Source organism: Cajanus cajan, chromosome 5 (genome assembly GCF_000230855.2).
Source record: "Cajanus cajan strain Asha chromosome 5, NIPB_CcT2T_4, whole genome shotgun sequence".
NCBI lineage: Eukaryota > Viridiplantae > Streptophyta > Magnoliopsida > Fabales > Fabaceae > Cajanus > Cajanus cajan.
In genome coordinates, this window is record NC_138521.1 from 38,723,322 (window position 1) to 38,744,027 (window position 20,706).

Below are 20,706 nucleotides of genomic sequence, written 5' to 3' on the forward strand. Positions count from 1 at the left end.
TGGATTTCAAGAATCCTAATCATGTGTACAAGCTCAAAAAGGAACTCTATGGCTTGAAGCAAGCTCCTAGATCTTGGTATGACAGGCTGAGCAAATTTCTGATTGAGAATAATTATGAAAGAGGAAAAGTGGATAATACATTGTTTGTCAAGAAGTTTGGAAAAGACACAATGTATGTACAAATATATGTGGATGATATTGTGTTTGGATCTACAAGTACCTCTCTTTGTAAAGAATTTGCTAAAACCATGAAAGGAGAATTTGAAATGTCAATGATGGGAGAGCTAACTTTCTTTTTGGGATTACAAATTAAACAAATGCAAGATGGAATTTTCATAAGTCAAAGCAAGTATTGCAATGAACTGTTGAAAAAGTTTGGTATGGAAGGGAGTAAGGAGGCTGCCACACCAATATCAAACAATTGCAATCTTGACTTAGATGAGAAAGGGATTGCTGTTGATAACTCAAAATATAGAGGCACCATAGGATCACTCTTCTACTTGACAGCAAGTAGGCCTGATATAATGTTTGTTGTGTGCCTATGTGCAAGATTCCAAGCTAATCCTAAAGAATCTCATATGAAAAGTGTGAAGAGAATCCTTAAGTATTTGAAAGGTACAACTAATGTTGGTTTGTGGTATCCAAAGGGAGTCTCACTAAGTCTGATTGGCTACTCAGATTCAGACTATGCTGGGTGTAGACTAGATAGAAAGAGCACAAGTGGAACTTGTCACTTGCTAGGCAGTGCACTTGTTTCATGGCATAGCAAAAAGCAAGCTTGTGTTGCTTTGAGTACAGCTGAGGCTGAATATATAGCTGCTGGAAGTTGTTGTGCTCAAATTCTTTGGATGAAACAACAGTTAAGAGACTATGGAGTTGAGTTGAACAAAATTCCTTTGAGGTGTGACAATACTAGTGCAATAAATCTGACCAAGAATCCAATTTTGCATTCAAGGACTAAACATATTGAGATAAGACACCACTTTTTGAGAGATCATGTTCAAAGGAATGATTGTGTTGTAGAGTTTGTGGAAACAAGCAAGCAATTAGCTGATATTTTTACAAAACCTCTACCAAGGGAAAGATTTAACCAATTGAGAATTGAGTTAGGGATAATCAATGAGTCAAGTTTGAATTGATTATGCTGAGAGAATGGAAGTAAAATATGTGTGGAAGAATGTATTTAAAAGTGACAAAAAGACTTGTTGAAATTTGAGAAGTTAAAATCTCAGAGAAGCAAAATTTCTCTGGGATAATCGATTATCTTAAGATATAATCGATTATCTTAAGTAATTCATGGAAATAATCGATTATCTTGGGTAATAATCGATTATCTGGAACATGAAGAATTTTAAGAGTCTTTGAAATAATCGATTATTTGGGTAATAATCGATTATCTTGTAAGAGAAACTCAAGAGTCACTGTAATAATCGATTATCTATGGAAATAATCGATTATCTGAGTAGTGGAATCTGAAAGGCCACTGGAATAATCGATTATTCTGTAAATAATCGATTATCTGGGATGAATAAGGAAAAACAACCTTCTGTAATAATCGATTATCCTTAAAATAATCGATTATTCATATCAGATTTGGTTTTTAGGTGATTTTTCTGATGCAAATAATCGATTATTTGCATAAATAATCGATTATCTGGGCGTTTTTTTTAAAATTTCCTGAAACGGTTATCTACGCGCCAACCCTTAAAACTACCCATTACCCTTATACCCAGAACGTGCTAGGGCATCAAAACACTACTCATAACCTCTCATTCTCTCATTCTCTCATTTTCTCCAAAACCCTAACCCTCTCAAATCTCTCATCTTCTTCATTTTTCTCAAAGACCCATCCATGGCATCTTCATCTAAAAGGCCAAGGAAGCTTGAAGTGAGGGGGAGCAAGCGTCCTCTTCCCTCTGGGCAGCTGATTACAAAGTGGTTTGCGGATGAGAAAGCTCAAGAATACTACTTTGAGTGGTACGTCGGTCGGAGAATCATTCCTCCGAAGACCTTGAAGCTTGATTGGTTCAAGAACGAGGGGTTTAGCTTTCCAACCCTTCTAGAGCACCAGGAACTGCAGGCATTCTTGGAAATGGATGGTCCCTATTATCCTGAGTTAATCAGGTTATTTCTCTGCTTTGCCTCAACTAACGAAGGAGTTATGCAATCTGTGGTGAAGGGCAAACTGATTAAGTTGGACGGACCAACTCTGAAGGCGGTTGTGGGTCTGAGCGGGACTGGAACAGAGAAACCCCAGCCATTTAATTTTGGAGATTTTGAAGAACTGACCACATTTCGGGACTGTCAAAGGGTTTCGTCAAACACCAACTATGAGAAATTCTTGGCGGGAGGTATGAAAAAGAACTCTCGCTTAATTTCCTTTATAATTGCCTGGATGCTGAAACCGAGGTTGCACAACCATGCTCAAATGTCACGGGACGATATTTTGCTGATGCATGTTATTAAGAAGAAAATTAAAATCGATTGGGTATCGGTTGTGAATGACTGCATATGGAAAGCAAGGAGAAAGGAAGACGGTCCAATTCCATATGCTCTTTTGCTATCCAAATTTTTTGAAAATGCTGGTGTAGATCTGACAGGTGAAAGAAAGATTGTGTTGCATGCTTCAAATAAGATTGAGAAGTCTTCTTTGCATCATATGGGGATGCTGAAGCAAGAAGACAAGTGGGTTTTTAAAGGAGATGTACCTCCTACACCGGAGCCAGCAACTGATGAGGATGGAGTTCCTTCTCATGATGAGGATCAGCCACCACAGGTGGAAGCTGAGCCTAGGAAAGGTGAACCGGAACTGAAGCCGTTCTCACAGTTTGAGCAAATCATGATCAACAAAATGGATGCAATGATGGAAATGTCACGGAGGCATGAATCCTTGTTTTCTGGAATTCTTGACAGATTTGATGATTTGGATTATGAAGTGAGACTGATCAAGACCCAGCTTGGTATTCCGGACGATGAGGATTGATTTTTGTTTTGTTTCTTTGATTAGTTTTTAATTATAGTTTGGAACAATTTAAGTTCAATTTGGTTGTAATGATTTTAATTCCTGAACAATTTTATTGCTTTTTGTTGTTGAACAATTTAAGTTTGATGAATTTGAAGTTTGGTTTGCTAATGTGTTGGCTTGATTTTTGATTCCAAAGTGTGATTTGGGATGCTGATGAAAAATGCTCTGTTTTTGTGAGCATATATGTTGATTAGTGTGGTTATTTTTGGCTCTAGTTGGCATACTCTGTTTCTGATATGGTGGACATATTTGCTTGGTTTAATTTGGTCTGAATTGTGGTTGTATAATGCACAAATGACTTGGTTTGACTTGCTGAACCAATGCTTATATTTGTTAAACTTGGCTTACTTTGTTTTTGATAATGCCAAAGGGGGAGAAATGGTATGGTGTGTGTTTAGTTGTTTTTTTTGCAGGTATTGTGCTTGTGTGTGTGTATTGTGCAGGTTGCAATTAGGCACAATGACTAAGGAGTTTCAAACACAATTGCATTGAGTCAAAAGAAGTGAATCATGGGTTGTCATCATCAAAAAGGGGGAGATTGTTGAGCTTAGGAGAGCTGAAGACTTAAAGAGTTTTCATGATCACAACTAGTGTACAACAACAACTTGGAACACAAAAACAAAGTCAAAGAAGAGTCAAGGAAATGCTTTGAAATGGAGCTATGTAATAGAACTTAGGAAATAAATTGTTGTGAATGAATTTTTGTATTGTGTGTGCTAAGTGTGCTTTGTGCATAAGCAAAACTTATCTGAATCAAGTAGGGAGTAGATGATGATGAGTTAAAAACATTGGAAAGTTATTTTGAGGCTTAAAGTATTCTCCACCCCGCTACTCAAATGCCTAGACCCCGCAGAAGCGGATTATGTGATGCACGAAGTGCACGAAGGCATTTGTGGAATGCATTTAGGAGTGATAACGACAGTCTCCAAACTATTGCACGCCGGGTACTACTGGCCGACCATGAATACCGATTGCTCTGCTTTTGTGAAGAAGCGCCAAGCATGTCAGAAGGATGGAAATTTGATCTACCAACCAGCCGAGTAGCTACATTGAATTCCTCCAGCATGGCTGTTTGCCATGTGGGGGGCCGACATACCCGGACCTTTCCCAATAGCCAAAGGCCAATGCAAATTCCTCGTCATAGTCGTGGACTTGTTCACCAAATGGATTGAAGCCGAGCCCCTGGCGAGCATTTCAACCCATCAAGTTCAGAAGTTTCTATGGAAGAATATAATTACCCGCTTCGGCATTCCTTCAACGTTGGTGACCGACAATGGCCTTCAATTCACTGACCGAAAGCTGAACGAGTTCTTAGCTGGCCTAAGAATACAACACAAGGTCACTTCAGTCGAGCACCCACACACTAATGGTCAAGCCAAATCTGCCAACAAGGTCATCTTGACAGAGTTAAAGAAGCGATTAGGAGAAGTGAAAGGAGCATGGGCCGAACAGTTACCCGAAGTCCTATGGGCCTACAGATGTAAACCCTAGTCGACCACACAAGAGACCCATTTTCGTCTAGTGTATGGATCCGATGCAATGCTCCTAGTAGAAGTCAGAGAACCATCATTTTGTCGAGCCCACTTCGATGAGTCAAACAACGAAGTCGAGCTTTGAGCAAACCTGGATGTTGTAGAAGAAATACGAGACCGAGCCTTGGTGGTAGCCGAGGCCACCAAGAAATGCTACAAGAAAAGATTTGACAGCAAGGTAAAGCCTAGAGAATTTCACGAGGGAGATCTTGTTTGGAGAGTCACAGGCGAAGCTAGAAAAGATCCGAGACAAGGGAAACTTGCCCCAAATTGGGACGGACCTTTCCGCGTACGACACAACCTACACAACGGAGCTTTCAAGCTCGAGCACCTGTCAGGAAAGCCTATCCCGAGAACTTGGAATTCTACACATTTGAAAATGTATTACAACTGATGTAATAGTGCACTCTTTTCCTTGACCGACTCTTTTTTCCCTAAGGAGGGTTTTGGGTCGGCAAGGTTTTTAACGAGGCACTATATTAATAGAAGACATTTTTGAAATTTTATCATGTTGTTTCCTGCTTTACCATATATATATACGTTTAAGTCACGCTCATGCAGGTCCAGCCTTGGATAACGCACGCACCGACGCCAAGCAATCCTCTGCCGATCACTCAAAACGTGCACTCGAGCCCGATAGGTTTCCCTCTTGAGTACTCTCCTCAGTCAAGGATGTACCTAGGTCGAGCACGACGACTCACAAAAACGCGCCGACGTCGATCAATCCTTGGCCGATCACTCAAAACATGGACTCGAGCCCGACAGGTTTCCCTCCCGAGTACCCTCCTCGACTAAGGATGTACCTAGGCCGAGCACTACGACTCATGAAAACGCGCCGACGCAGATCAATCCTCAGCCGATCACTCAAAACATGGACTCGAGCCCGAAAGGTTTCCCTCCCGAGTACCCTCATCAGCTAATGATGTACCTAGGCCGAGCACTACGACTCACGAAAACGTGCCGACGCCGATCAATCCTAGGCCAATCACTCAAAATGTGCACTCGAGCCCGACAGGTTTCCCTCCCGAGTACCCTCCTCGGGTAAGGATGTACCTAGGCTGAGCACTACGATGCACGAAAATGCTCTAATGTCGAGCAATCCTCGGTCGATCACTCAAAACGTGCACTCGAGCCCAACAGGTTTCCGTCCCGAGTACTCTCCTCAGTTAAGGATGTACCTAGGTCGAGCACTACGACGCACGAAAATGCGCCGACATCGAGCAATCCTCGACCGATCACTCAAAACGTGCATTCGAACCTGACAGGTTTCCCTCCTGAGTACTCTCCTCGGTTAAAGATGTACCTAGGTCGAGCACTACGATTCACAAAAATGCACCGATGCTGATCAATCCTCGGTCGATCACTCAAAACGTGCACTCGAGCCCGACAGGTTTCCCTCCCGAGTACACTCCTCGGCTAAGGATGTACCTAGGCCAAGTACTACGACTCACTTTACATCAACACCGTGCAGTCCTCGACCGATCACTCAAAACGTACATCCAAACCCATGTTGAGCCGAACCCTGGGCCGAGCATTCTAACTACGCGTATTCGAGATAGTTAGGTTTCCCTCCCGAGTACTCTCCTCAGCCGACAATGTATCTGGGCCGAGCACTATATGCGACTAGCCAAAATAAGACAAGAACATATAGTAAACAAACCCCTAACCGATCACTACGCGGCCGAGAACTCTGGAACCGAACACTCTTGTACGACCCGATAACACACCAATCATCAAATCGTGGCAAATACCCTAATGAAATTTATTTCCCCGGCCGGGCATATAATTCGGTTACGTCTCGATATAGTTAGGCGTTAATAAACATCGCAAGGAAATCAAAAACAAAACCCAATTTCATTAAAGTTTGGCCGATCAACACAGCTAATTACACAAAAAATTCATCATCTTTCACCAACGCCAATGGCCGATTACAAAAGGCGCTAATGGCCCGGTTACAGAAAACAAAGTCCTAGCCCTAACCTAGTGCTACCAAGCCGACCCCTAAATAGTTGTTGAACCTTCGGGTACTTCAGCTTGAGTCGAAATACCTCGGCGTGGGGCCTCTTCATCAGGCTGGGTGCCTTGAGGGAACTCGGCGTAACTTATGAATTTCCCACCATAGAAGTCCCGACTAACATCGAACGAGAAGTCAGCCGGGACCTTACAGAAATAGAAGGCCTGTCGAACAACATGTTGGAAGCTATCATCATGCTAGTCGAGGATCTTCTCGGTGGCTTCAGCTTTGAATTTGGCAGCGGCCTCGTTAAGCCGAGCAATCTCACCAATAGCGGCGGCAACCTCGACCTTCAAATTTTGGACCGTCAACTTCAAGTCGTCGGCCTCCCTCCTATGGGCGTTGGCGGCCCTCTTCAGCTCATCTGTCGACTCTGTGGCCTTAGTGTTGGCAGTCAACGCCTCCTTCAAAGTGGCCACGGCTTCTTTAAGCCGCCCTTGGAGCCTTTCCTCCGATATGGTGGACCTCATCATGATATGCTTAGCAATCAGAGAGGTCCGAGCATCAAGCTCACAAAAGAGCTTATACTCGGCCTCTGAGGACATCCCCTCCAAGTATTGAAGTCCACCACCGGAGGTTAAGTCCAGGCTGACCAGGTTCTCAGTCTGGGTATTTGGCACGGGAAAGTTAGAGCCTACAACCACTTCCGGGATGGAAAATGCTTTGCAACCTGACTGCTCCAAGGTTGGTTGCTTTTGGCACTTTGTAGAAGAGCTCGGTCGTTCTAATTCAACATTCTGCTCGGCCGAATGAACCCGAGTTGAGCTCACTTTCCTTTTGGGATCGGCCAAAGGAACCAAAACATTCGAAGGTCTCTCCCGTTGGAGCTTCAGGGCCGACCTCGCCGGCGGCACCTTCCCACTGGCTTTTGTAGCTTTTACTCGGTTGAAGATCATAGCAGTCGCGTCCAAATCGTGGCCGACCATTAATCCTGCAACAAAATAAGTCTTAACATCAATTCAAAACATTGCTATGTTACCAAAGCCAAAAAAAATACCTAATAGAGTTAACTCAAAGTTTGGAGTATCAAAGATGTTGAGGAGGCCTCGGACAGGCAACCCCTTCGGAAATTTGTCAAAAAGGTCCACAATTTCTCAGTCCTCGGCAGGGAGCTTGGATGGGGTCATCGCCACGAAACGCATCGAGTGCTTCGTCCAGTAGAAGGGGAATAACTTCGATCCTTCTCGATCATAGAAGCAATTGTCCATGTCTGACCCCTAGCGAACCTTGAAAAATCCATTCTTAAAACCCTTATTCGACGATGTAAACGCCCTTAGGAATCCACGCTTCGACACCCGAGCCAAAGAAACCCACTTAACCAGTTTGCTCGGACGACAAATATAATAATATAGGAAGGAGAGAGGTCGGGGATTCAGGCCTAGGCAAAGGCAAAGGTTCCAGAAAGCCTACATGGCGGCCCAAGCATTCGGATGCAGTTGGGTCAACGCCATGTTCAGAACTCAAAGCACCCCCATTTGGAAATCGTCAAAGGGTAGCTTTATGTTGAGATCCTAGAACCAGCACATGTAGGCGTAGAAATAATCCTCTCCCACCGATCCCTCTCCCTCTGATCCCGGCTCCAAGAACACGAAATTAGTGTTCGACCCATCATCGTCACACGCCTCGGCAATTAGGGGTAACTCGTCTTCCCCACTCCCAAAGCACTTCTCTAACATCACAAATTTATCAAGTAACCTCTGGTCAGAGAATGATGAGAAGCAGATGCCGACCTCTTCGTCCACCCACTCGTACCTGGGCATCTCAACCGTCCCATAGTCAATCTTCACCCGAGTACTAGCACGGCCGACGACCTTGCCTTGCGCATCGCCGAGCACATCCACGTCGTCACCACTCACCTCGGCGTGAGGGGTCATCTCATTCACGCTTGCCGAAGCCACTGCTAATGTCACAGGGGCGACACCTCGACCACTTCATCCCCACTATCCTCCTGCTCGGCAAAATCTGAGGGGAACACCACTTCACACTACAAAGAAGGCACCCTGGAGACTTTGCTTGACTCTGACCCCTCTTTCCTCGATGACTCACCCGACGCCTCGGACGATGTCCAGCTCCTAGCCGAGGAGTAACCTCTTTCCATTTAATTACAGAGAATAAAGCAAATGAACTCTTACCTTGATTGGTCTACTCAGACAAATCTTTGAGGTGGAGAGCTCTCGGGAATTTTACAGCAAGTAAATTCTCCATACACCCCCTTATTTATAGGCAAGGTAAATGGAGGGAGGTGAAAAGATGCCCCGAACCCGCAACTGTTGGATCTTGAACATCCAACGGTCTAGATTTAATAGCCGTTGGGCTTTTAACTGCCATGGCCAACGTGGCATAATCCAACTATGCTCGTTGAGGTCTCGGCACAAACCTCTTTCCAACTACCGACTGTATCTGTCGGTATGTCTCGACTCCAACTCGGAACACTTAGTCATCAGATTATCATCCCAAGCCCCATAACCGATGACTCTCCTGCTGAGGGTGTAACGTCCCGCCATGGTCTCTACACTTAGTGGAATCACACTACTACTAGTGAACTAAGAGAAATGTTAAATTGATAACTCATACATACAGGTATAGATAAGAATAAAAATAATCAAATTTTTTAACTAGAAAATAGAATACCATATATGTACAGTCATCCCAAAAGTAATATTCCCTAGTGTCGGTCAAGAAGACAAAATCGTTACCCAAGATGGTAACCCTAACACGAGGATCAAACTCCCCGTATCGCAGCGGTCATCTCAACTCCAAGCTAGCCCTGACCTGCTCCCATACCAAGTATTGTAGACCCCTAAAATTGTCCGGGTCGGAAATAAGACTCGAAGACTCTCGAAGACCGAAGGAAAGTCAGCCGAAAGGACTCCTGGAAGACCCTGGAAGACCCTAGGATGATTCTTCATAGGTTTAGAACTCTTAGAGTAGCTTAAAATAAGGATGTGGGAGGATTGGAGCTCAATACGGCCTCCTAGAAGTTCAGTACGGCCGTACTGAACAATTTGAACTACAATACGGCCGTACTGAAACCAATACGGCCGTACTGAAGTTTTTGAACTTCAGTACGGCCGTACTGAATTCAATACGGCCGTACTGTAGTTCAAAACTTCAGTACGGGCCGTATTGATGTCAGAGGCCGTACTGCGCCTCACTCCTATATATAGGACGTCATTTGGACGTCATTCCACACATTGGGACACTTTTTCCAGACTTCTGGACCCTCTGGCTGAGTATTCTAGGGTTTTTGAGCAGTGTTCTCCCCTAGAAATCTCTCCGAGAGCCGATCCGACGAAGTTCTTGAGTTCTGAGCATTTAGCTTGAGGATTCGAACTAGTCGAAGGGAAATCTCTTTGATTTCCGGAGTAAAAATTATTTTTAGGGAAGGAACGAGCGAGCGTGTAGTGGGAAGGAGCGCCAAAAAGCCTCCTAATTTCTGTTTAAATATATAAAAGCACGCTTCAAAGGTTTCTTTTCCAAATCCCTTCTTTTACTGCTTTCTGATTGTTGCATTGCATATTTAGAATTTTCATCATGTAAATATTCCGCTTATAATCGTTTCTAATAAATAGGGGTAATTTAGTAATTTTACACTGTTATTTATGAAATAATCCGTCATAGGGAACCCGAAAGGGGCGTTGTGGGGTGCTAACACCTTCCCCGCACGTAACCGACTCCCTTACCCAACTCTGGTTGTAATGGCCAAGGTTGATTTGCGAAAATCAATTGCCTTATCCCTTTTTCCAATGTTTTGAGTAAAACATTGGTGGCGACTCCAAGAACCCTTCTTTTTGCGAAAACCACTAATCCATGGAGGGTCCCGCTTGGGATTAACATGGATTGGTGAATCATTTAATAAAATTGTTAGTTCGATGAGGTCTCAGTTTGAGAATAAGTCGTTCTAACAATCCATCATTTTTCAAAACTTAAAAAGAGTCCAACCATCGTCGCGAATGCCAATGTCCGTTTCGGCGGGTGGCGACAGATGGCGACTCCACTGGGGAAGCCTCGAGAGTCAGTCCCATTTAGTGATGGATTATTTCTAAAATAATAGTTTAAAATTACTTCGTTACCCCTCGCTTGTATGATAATATGTTTTTTCTAATTGGCTTTAATAACTGTTGAATGTTTAAATTTTCGCAATTGTTTGAAATATAAACTGCACACAAACCTTTGCACACAACAGTTCCCTCTATACCCGGGGGCATGAGTGGAAAGCCATAGGGAGTGGATGTTAGTACGGCCGGTTGTCGAATAGGTCTATAGGTGCCCGTAGACCATTGTCGGAAAGCATCACTCAAGGTGAAAACCATGAACTCAAGTCCGACAATGCGTTGGAACTTTCCATCGACTTACGACGAGAGGAATTGGGTCCCTATAATGGGGGCACCTTGGGGGCCTCAGACCAGTGAGAACAGTTAGAACCTCCTTGAATATGCACTTTTCTGCAGGATACCCCTACCTCATGATTCGCTCGTGACTGTTCGTGGATGAGTGAATTGTTTGTGCGTTGTTTATGTGACATTGTTTGAGCATACATTGCATTCTTTAAACATACAACATTCCCTTTTAAAATAAGAATAAATAGGAATAAGAATCTTCCATTACATGGTGTTAACATCTACCTTCATCACATTCATATAGGTAGATTCCCTTTTCACCTAAAAAATACAAAAAACAAAATACCCAAAAAAAAAATATTTATCCAAACCAAGCAATATCATGCATCATCTTAGGAGCATCCCGAAAACATGATAATGCTTAGTTGAATAAACACAATGCATGCATATTCATCGCCATCATCTCATATCATGCATTCTTATCAAAGATCATGGAGGGATCTAGGTTTGCATTTCATACATCCCTCCTAGTAATTCATTAATAATAGTAATAAAAAGAAAGGATTAAGCGATGCGTATGTTCAGAATGGATCGCACGCCATTTGTTATTAAGTGTAAGCCAACAACCGCGCCAAGCGAACGCACATCAACTCCGTTGTTGGTAATCAAGACGAATAAAGGGGAAGGTCCGACACCGTTAAGGATCACTGCTCCAAGACCTTTCCCCTACGAATCGAATAAGGCTGTGCCATGGATATACGACATCCATTCTTCTGCCGACAGCGATATCTCTAACATCGCTGGACTTGGGGGCATGACTAGGAGTGGCAGGATCTACACTCCCGAAGATCTTCATGACAAAGCTCCCAAGAATAAAGGAAAAGAAAAAGAGAAAACCGAAGAAAATAAAGAATCCGAGGAGGAGACTGATGAGCTGTTAAAGTATATCCGACAGAGCGAGTACTCCATCATGGATCAACTTCATAAGACGTCAGCAAAGATTACTCTGTTGTCGTTGATCCTATGCTCCGAACCGCATCGGCAAGCTCTGTTGAAAGTCTTGAACGAGGCATACGTGTCGCACACTATCTCCCAAGACAAATTTGAGGGGATTGTTAGTCACATCACGGCTAATGATCACCTCACTTTCACCGATGAAGAAATCCCCGCTGAGGGACCAAACCACAATAAGCCCTTGCACATCTCTGTAAAGTGCAAGGAATACCACATCGCTAAAGTCTTGGTGGATAACGGATCTTCCTTGAATGTGATGCCAAAAAGAACGTTCGATCAAATGGCAATCAAGGGAATCCAAATGCGCCCGAGCAATATGATCGTCCGAGCTTTCGACGGTTCTAAAAGAGAAGTAGTGGGAGAAGTCAATCTTCCAATCCAAATTGGACCCACCATCTTCAACGTCGAATTTCAAGTGATGGACATTACTCTCGCATACAACTGTCTCCTCGGCCGACCTTGGATTCATGATGCGAAAGCTGTTCCCTCTACGCTCCACCAGAAAGTCAAATTCATAGTGGATGACAAGCTGGTGACCGTACAAGCTGAAGATGACATACTCATCAGCAAGCCATCTGCCATACCTTACGTGGATGCAGCAGAGGAAGCTCTAGAGACCGCCTTCCAAGCATTGGAGATCGCCAATGTCGAAACGTTTCCCCGAGAAATGAAGAAGGTAGCCTACATGCTCACCAAGAACGGATACTTGCCTGGACAAGGACTTGGCAAGGATTCCCAAGGAATTCCCGAGCTACCCATTATTAAAGATAATCCGGGGAAACAAGGGTTAGGATACAACCCTAATAAAGATCAAAGGACGAAGAGGAACCAAGATCCTTCTCGACGTTCTTTAAGCCAGATCTTTAGGAAGGCCGGTTCACAAGTGTCAAGGCCGGTCGTCGTCATCAAGTGCTCTTCTCCTTCCGATAGGGATGTATAGACCTGATGACTGTTAGAGATCACTCCTCGGGGACAGCCCGACCCCCGAGCCTCGATAGGGCACAAGTTTCCACTATAATTATAATAAAATCATTCTTTATTATTTCTTATTGCTTCTTTTCTTGCTTGCAATAAATTTCTAGACCATATTATTTTAACCCTGTTTGAATAAGCATGAATGAGGTTAAAATTGTCTTAATAACAATAAACCCGCATCATTTTTATGTGGAAGTGTGTATGACAACTTGGAGCACCATTCCTTGGCCTCGACAAGTGCCATCATGGATAAAAAAGAAATCCTTTAAAAACAAAAATCATAAAAACAAAAAGCTCGGCAGGAAACCCAAAAAGGGGGCTGCGCAAAAATAAGAGCAAAGAACCCGCTAGGAATCCCACGAAAGGGTGACCTAGGCAAAAAATTTGGGTTGCAAAAACGAACAAAAACAAAGGTCCGCTGAGACGCCACAAAGGGGTGTTTTAGGCAAAAATAAGGACTATCAAAAAAGCAAAAGAAATCCATGATGGTACCATGAGCCGAATTCAAAAAGAAAGGTTCAAGGGAAGCTATCTAAGTTGTCAAATCACAACGTCAATAACAAGAAATCACAACGTCAAAAAATTAGGGTTGCAAAAATAAACAAAAACAAAGGTCCGCTGAGACGCCACAAAAGGGTGTTTTAGGCAAAAAAATAAGGACTATAAAAAAAAAACAACAAAAGAAATCCATGATGGTACCATGAGCTAAATCCAAAAAGAAAGGTTCAAGGGAAACCATCTAAGTTGTCGAATCACAACATCAATAAACAAGACTTTCTTAACTTCATAAGTGTTTAATCAAACAAGCCTAAACACATAAGCCTACCTTGGCCAGCCATTCTTACAAAAACCATTTTCAAAACAATAAATAATCCCCTCTAAAACACAAACTTTTGAACAAAAATATCTTTCCTTTCTTTTCTCTTGTCCCAAACGATTTTAGAATAATCTAGTGGAAACATGGAGATATAGTGGTCAATAGGAGGGTTGATACATCTTCTAAAGGAAGGGAACGATCACTGGGTTGATGACACCAATCTCGATATAACACGCATCATTCCTCGGTTACAGAAATCGGCAGCGCACAGCCCGTCTAAGAGGAATGGCAAAATCCAAGCAAAGAAACGCATCGGTTAATTCTTTTGAAAAATAAATCAAATAGAATTAGGTGCAGCATACCGCATACATGCATACAGATGATAAGTGTACTGGAAGATCACTTATTCTCTGTTTATAAAAAAAAAAAAAAAAAAAAAAAAAAGCTCAATACGCCCGTACCACGCTCAATACGCCCGTATTGAGACTAGGGTTACGGGCAACCCTTTAGATTCAATACGGGGGTACTGAACTGAATACGCCCGTATTGACCCCAACGGACACACCAATACGGGCGTATTGAATCCAATACGGCCCGTATTGGTCCCCCATTTTGTACAATAACGGCCAAGTCAGTACGGCTGTATTGAATTCAATACGGGCCGTACTGACCTATTTTTTCCTATAAATACACCCCTTTCCCCCCTCATTTTGCACAGCTTTCTTCTCCCTTCCTCTGCATACTTTGTCTGTGAGTGTGTCTGAGATTCCCCAATTCTGAGATATGGCCGAGTCATCAAGAAAGAGGCAGAGGGTCCCCGTGCAACTCGAGATGACCGCGCGACATCAAGAGGGGCTAGAGTTCCTTGAGTCGTTCATCTTCCAGTCGTCGAGGGTGCTCGACTTCACCATCCTTCGGGCAATGGAATGGGAAGATGAGGTCAGAGGCTACATCAACGCCATAGGATGGGGATTCCTCCTTGATCCCCACCCTCAGATCTTCCCGACTTCGACGAAGGAATTTCTGGCCACCGTCGGCGTCACAGAGTCGACGAACAGCTTTGGCGCGACAGTCTACTCAGTGGATTTCTGGATGAGGGGAGGATACCGCTCCTTGACACTAGACGAATTCAACGTCCAGGCTGGCTTCTTCAGCGAGCTGATCAGCTAGAATATCGGGACGCCATCTGTGAGTGCCCCGATAATCTGACCCCGAACGAGATGTGGAGAAAGCTCACGGGTCAGATGGACTACCACGCTGGAGTAAAGGGTACTCGGCTCCCGACGGCGCTCCGGATTTGCCACAAGCTGATCACCGGCTCCATCCATGCCAGACCGAAAAGCCCAGAGTCAGTGACGCGGCAGGATCTACTGGCTCTTTACTGTATGGCCACCGGACAGAGGGCCAACCCAGGATTCTTTTTCCTCGAGCATATAAAGAATCTGGGGGCAAGAGAGGGTAGCGACGCTCAGCGAGGGTACATTATGGTCTCCACGCTCCTTTCACGACTCGCCGAGACTTGGGGGTGCCCCGATGGCGTAGATGCGGGGGAATTGGCGCCCAAGCCCATCAATGCGGCCACCCTGCTCAACATGAAGATTATTGCCAGGGCAGGAAGGCAATATGTACGAGCGACCACCCACGACACCTTCAGCGAGCTCTTCGAGAACATCGAGCTCCCGGGTGATGTGGACCCGCAGCCAGAGGCCAACACCTCGCAGCAGGACAGGGCCTACTTTGATGCTCGTTTCGACGCATTACAGCAGAGCATCGACGCTCGATTCGACACTGCTCAGCACAGCATAGACACCCTGAGACAGGATTTTGACAGCCTGTCAGTCTGGCTGCATCGTCGCTTCCCAGACCCTCCACAGGATCCGCCGGCAGAGGAGTGAAGACCGACTATTTTTCTTGCTTTTTGTTTATTTGATTGATCGGGCTGTGCCCCACTCTTCTCATTACCATTGTACAAATTTCATTCCATTTAATAAATGAAATTTTCCACTTTTGAATCCAAAATTCTTTAGCACTTTAATTTCTGTACAGAAAAAGCCAAAATCAACAAAAAAAGGCAAAAATACAGAAAAAGCCAAAATCAACAAAAAAGGCAAAAATACAGAAAAAGTCGAAATCAACAAAAAAGGCAAAAATACAGAAAAAGCCGAAATCAACAAAAAGGCAAAATTCAGAAAAACCAACAAATTGTACAGAATAACTGAGCCTGGAGAGGCTTGCCGAAATAATACTCCCCAGAGACTTCTCAGCTCACACTCTTGGACCAAATCCCCAGTAAGAGCTATCAAAGCAAGATCAGTAAGATCCCCCAATGGAAGCAATGATCATCCAAACGAAAAATCCGAGTCAAAGGACTCAGACTTCCTCAGTGGAAGATAGCTTTCCAACTCGAGCGACGAGTGAAGCTAAGCCTGAAGAGGCTTTCTAAATAATACTCTGGGATACATAAGATCCTCAATCCCCATTCGCCTACTCAGAGGCACCCCTTCAAAAAGAGAAAAATCAAAAACATCAACAACCATTCCCCAAGCGGAATCCGGCACTCAGCCGAACACCAAACATCAAGATAATTCGCCTACTCAGAGGCACTCCTTCAAAAAGAGAAAAATCAAAAAGATCAATAACCATTCCCCAAGCGGAATCCGACACTCAGTCGAACACCAAACATCAAGATAATTCGCCTACTCAGAGGCACTCCTTCAAAAAGAGAAAATCCAAAAAAGATCAATAATCATTCCCCAAGCGGAATTCGGCATTCAGCCAATCATTGAACGTCAAGATGATCCGCCTAACAGAAGAGGCTAATCAAAATTAACGACAGAATCCCCCAGCGGATAACAGCCTACGCAGAGGCAACAAAACCAAGAAAATCAAAAAGAGTCACCCGAATAAGGATAACCGGGATACTCCACCAACGTTGAAAGGACGTCAGCCAATCATAAGGCATCGCTCACCTCAAAAGGAGCATCTTTGTGTCTGCACCCCCAAGGAATCAGAAATTCCCCAGTGGGCACCAACTACGCAATGGAAAGTTGGGACACAAGAACCTATGAGTAACTGCACATCCCCTAGACGGATCCCTGCGTTATCCAGCCCTCAGTGGCACAAAAATCAAAAACAATCATCGAAGTAGCATCGTGGACTGTGGAGACAAAATCATCACAAATCCCTGGAGAGGGCAAACTCACACTGCCAACGTCGTCAGAAACACGGAGGCAGACCTTGGGGAGGGCAAACCGCAGACCCTGGAGAGGGCAAACTCAGCTGTCAAGGTTGTCAGAAACACCGAGACAGAGCCTGGAGAGGCGGTACTCAGCTACCCCGTCGTCAGAAACACGGAGGTATGCAACACTGGGGAGGGCAAACCGCAGACCCTGGAGAGGGCAAACTCAGCGGCCAAGGTTGTCAGAAACACCGAGGCAGAGCCTGGAGAGGCGGTACTCAGCTACCCCGTCTTCAGAAACAACGGAGGTATGCAACTACCAATGTCGTCAGAAACACAGAGGCAGAGCCTGGAGAGGCGGTACTCAGCCACCAACGTCGTCAGAAACACGGAGGTGTGCAACTGCTAACGTCGTCAGAAACACAGAGGCAGAGCCTGGAGAGGCGATACTCAGCTACCGAGGTTGTCAGAAAGACCGAGGTATGCACGAGCCTGGAGAGACGACGACTAATACTCAACTTGGAGAGGCTACTCAACAATTTTCCACCGGAAGACACTACAAGTCGGAAGGATGGCTTATTCCCCGGACAATTGGGTCAACTCCTTTACTTGTCAACCGGTACACCAAAAAGCCGTTTGACTAAGTAAAGGGGGGGCAGCTGTAGACCCCTTAAATTGTCCGGGTCGGAAATAAGACTCGAAGACTCTCGAAGACCGAAGGAAAGTCAGCCGAAAGGACTCCTGGAAGACCCTGGAAGACCCTAGGATGATTCTTCATAGGTTTAGAAGTCTTAGAGTAGCTTAAAATAAGGATGTGGGAGGATTGGAGCTCAATACGGCCTCCTAGAAGTTCAGTACGGCCGTACTGAACAATTTGAACAACAATACGGCCGTACTGAAACCAATACGGCCGTACTGAAGTTTTTGAACTTCAGTACGGCCGTATTGAATTCAATACGGCCGTATTGTAGTTCAAAACTTCAGTACGGGCCGTATTGATGTCAGAGGCCGTACTGCGCCTCACTCCTATATATAGGACGTCATTTGGACGTCATTCCACACATTGGGACACTTTTTCCAGACTTCTGGACCCTCTGGCTGAGTATTCTAGGGTTTTTGAGCAGTGTTCTGCCCTAGAAATCTCTCCGAGAGCCAATCCGACGAAGTTCTTGAGTTCTGAGCATTTAGCTTGAGGATTCGAACTAGTTGAAGGGAAATCTCTTTGATTTCCGGAGTAAAAATTATTTTTAGGGAAGGAACGAGCGAGCGTGTAGTGGGAAGGAGCGCCAAAAAGCCTCCTAATTTCTGTTTAAATATATAAAAGCACGCTTCAAAGGTTTCTTTTCCAAATCCCTTCTTTTCCCGCTTTCTGATTGTTGCATTGCATATTTAGAATTTTCATCATGTAAATATTCCGCTTATAATCGTTTCTAATAAATAGGGGTAATTTAGTAATTTTACACTGTTATTTATGAAATAATCCGTCATAGGGAACCCGAAAGGGGCGTTGTGGGGTGCTAACACCTTCCCCGCACGTAACCGACTCCCTTACCCAACTCTGGTTGTAATGGCCAAGGTTGATTTGCGAAAATCAATTGCCTTATCCCTTTTTCCAATGTTTTGAGTAAAACATTGGTGGCGACTCCAAGAACCCTTCTTTTTGCGAAAACCACTAATCCATGGAGGGTCCCGCTTGGGATTAACATGGATTGGTGAATCATTTAATAAAATTGTTAGTTCGATGAGGTCTCAGTTTGAGAATAAGGGGTTCTAACAATCCATCATTTTTCAAAACTTAAAAAGAGTCCAACCATCGTCGCGAATGCCAATGTCCGTTTCGGCGGGTGGCGACAAGTATGATCATCGCAGTTCCACCACATGGAAACAGAAGGGTAAGCTAGAACTTACAAATCAATCATACAAGTATAGTACAATAATCTATACTACACAATCGTATTCATAGAGTCACACCATACACTCTATCCAATACTACTCATGCATAAAATACAATCCACCAATCATGAAGTCAAACACCACATTTCATCATATTAATATTCATGCAATAAATGCATCTCATGACTGATATCAATTCATATCAATCATCTAATGCGTCGTCACGCATACACCTAGGAGATCTCCATAACAATAGAGCTGTATAAGTAACAATCCATCCTACCGAAACCACCGCAACCCTTTTCACCCCCAGTGCGCCCGCTCGATCACAGTTAAACAGGATATAATCCTCACTCGGGTTTACTCGGATGATGTCACTTACACAATTGGAAGTCCAGATCCACCATCAGGTATAGCATAGCTGGGTACGGGCTTTCCACGACCTTGGCATGCATGACCAAGTCAATTGTGGAGTTCGCCCACCGACTATCCGCAAGGATCCACGCACCTTCCCGAGTACTTGGTTAAGGGAATAACCCTCTACCTCATACCCCGCTCCAACACTAGCTAAGGACATAGAGGAGACTCACCCAACCTAGTGGCCTATCTGAGCACCAGTCTCCCAAATCTAGTGGCCTCCCTGAGCACCATTCTCATATATCAGTGGCCTATCCGAGCACCACTCTCAAGAGACTCTATGTGAGCTCTTCTAGTTCAAAAATATTTTTCCTTTCCTCAAGTCCTAGGCTAGACTCATGCCGTACGCATCACATGCAATCATGCATCATACATCATAATGGTCTTCCCACCATCATGATCAACAATCATACACATGTCATAAGACATCACATGCAATAATGCATCATACATCATAAATGGCCTACCTACCATTATGATCAATAAACATACTCATATGAACATATACGCATGTCATATCATATTCAAACATTCATATGTATCATCACAAAGCATATATATGAATCACACCTCACCATACATCATATATTATACATACATGATCTAAAACTTTCAACTTTAAACATGCATAAGCATCAATTCATTCATAAACATATTCACGCCTGGCGTAGCCTGAGCTCGCCCAGCCTAATCCCTACCTGAGAGTCCTAAGACTCATCCACGCCCAGCGCATTCAACTCATGCTCGGTATCCTTAAAATAGAGACTCCTAAGAGTATCCACGCCTGACGCAACCAAATCACGTCTGGCCCAACATCCAAGTCGAGAGCCCTAAGCTCTTACACGCCTGGCGTGCTAAACCTACCCCTAGGCTAATCCCAGTCAAAGAGTTCAGAAAATTTCATCCAAACCAACAAATCCAGCCACATGCAAACACAAAAACACAATGCATAGACTCCATACAACACAAAAACAAACTCAAATCTATGTGCAGCCATTCGATGCATCAGTTCCACCCAAAACCCCCATTTTTCCCAATACCTAGAAAAATGAGCAAATTCTCCGATCTAACCATGGACCCTCAACTTTCATGCATCAATTAAATTTCTAATCTCACATGCAACTTAAAATGGAACTTAAATAGCAAACATTCTAGCTTTCCTCACCTGAAGATCGACTTAAAAAGCCAACAATTGTGACGGAAAAGAATTTCCTTTCAAAGCTCAACCCGGAATTTTAATCCTCCCAAAACAAGCTTTCTAATCTGAATTTCAAGAAAAGACAGAAGGAGTTAGTGATCTAGAGGAGAAAGGAGTTTAAACAGAGAAATTTGGGAGAGAAAAGAGCTCACTAACCCAAAGACCTTCTCTCTAAAACTTCTCTCTTAAAACTCACATTTTCCTGAAGGCCCCTAACCCCTATTTATAGATTTTTCGGAGTGGCCAGAACGGCCCGTACCGAGTTCGGAATAGCCCGTTCCGAACTCCCAAATCACGCACAAA